This window comes from Aplysia californica, unplaced genomic scaffold, assembly GCF_000002075.1.
Source record: "Aplysia californica isolate F4 #8 unplaced genomic scaffold, AplCal3.0 scaffold00937, whole genome shotgun sequence".
NCBI lineage: Eukaryota > Metazoa > Mollusca > Gastropoda > Aplysiida > Aplysiidae > Aplysia > Aplysia californica.
The window spans coordinates 57,838-59,026 of record NW_004798207.1 but is presented as its reverse complement, the minus strand read 5'-3'; positions in this window follow the sequence as shown (position 1 = coordinate 59,026).

Sequence of the window (1,189 nt, the reverse complement as noted above, 5' to 3'; positions counted from 1 at the left end):
AGCCCATTTACAATTCTACTGTGCTTGAACGAGAAATGTCCCCCCTCTGGGAATGGCCTAAAGACACTACAGTCAGTGGCACTGCCCCGGGGGGTTCAAGTATCTCTGTCCGTCTGTAGGGATGTTGTGTCCCACTCAGATGTTTTTGACCTTGATAGGCAGGGTCAAAGCTGCCCGCCTTCTAAATGATACTAAATGTGTTGATGGGGGAGGGGGGGTGTGTGGATGTTAAAAATTTCAAGGAGAAAAAGTACACAGTGTGTTGTTCTTGTGTCCTGTGCCGTGGGGTCTCGGTGGGTGTTTGATAAACTTGTTTGGGAGCGCCGTAAAACTCTTTTTAAAAAAAAAAAAATTAGAAGGTTTTACGGGGCTCGCAACTGCATAAGGTCATATGAGCGCCACGTAAAGCTCTAATCAAGCTGGACTGAGACTTGTTATATATTCATGGTTGTTTTATGCTGTCTTCCCCTGTATCATGGCAGTCATACTTTTTTGATGAATGGTTGGCGGGTGTTCTGGTGCGATGGTTGAAGCGTTCCACTGGGGGGGGGGGGGGGGGGTCCTACTTCTTTGTCATCTCTGTTGGTTGTGCCTATTTGTCTTACTCTTTCTCTTTATCATTGTAATGTGCTTCTCTTTACTCAAAACCACCGTAAAGCAGACTTTGTGCTGTTGAAGCTCGAGAGGTGAGCAGAGTAAGTCTGATTCCCTGTAAAGACTTCTCTGTTGACACCCACCCCCTGGCGCTCATATGACCTTATGCAGTTGCGAGCGCCGTAAAACCCTCTACTAAAACTAAAAACCACCTTGTCCTGTGTAACATGATAGTATTTATTTGGTACAGTATTTACGTGTACGAGAAAAGTCTCACAACGGCCAAGTTGTTCCTTCAAACTGTAGTGTGTGGTGACCGGTGACACCGCAACGATCTCATGAGATTTCTCCAGGACTGGCATTTATAATGATTTATTCCTCGTGTTCTGTCTCGGCGTATCCGCACCAGTGGCTGGATGCGGTGTCGTGCAATGCCTTGTGTTGTTGAACTGTAATGAACGTTGATTGCGGTACTTTAACGGCGTATCTGGCAAGTTGTGATTGTTTCCCTTGTCATGCTTTGCCCCAAATTTGGGATTGAGCGAGTTACGTTTAGTATAGGGTTTTACGGCGCTCGCAACTGCATAGGTCATAT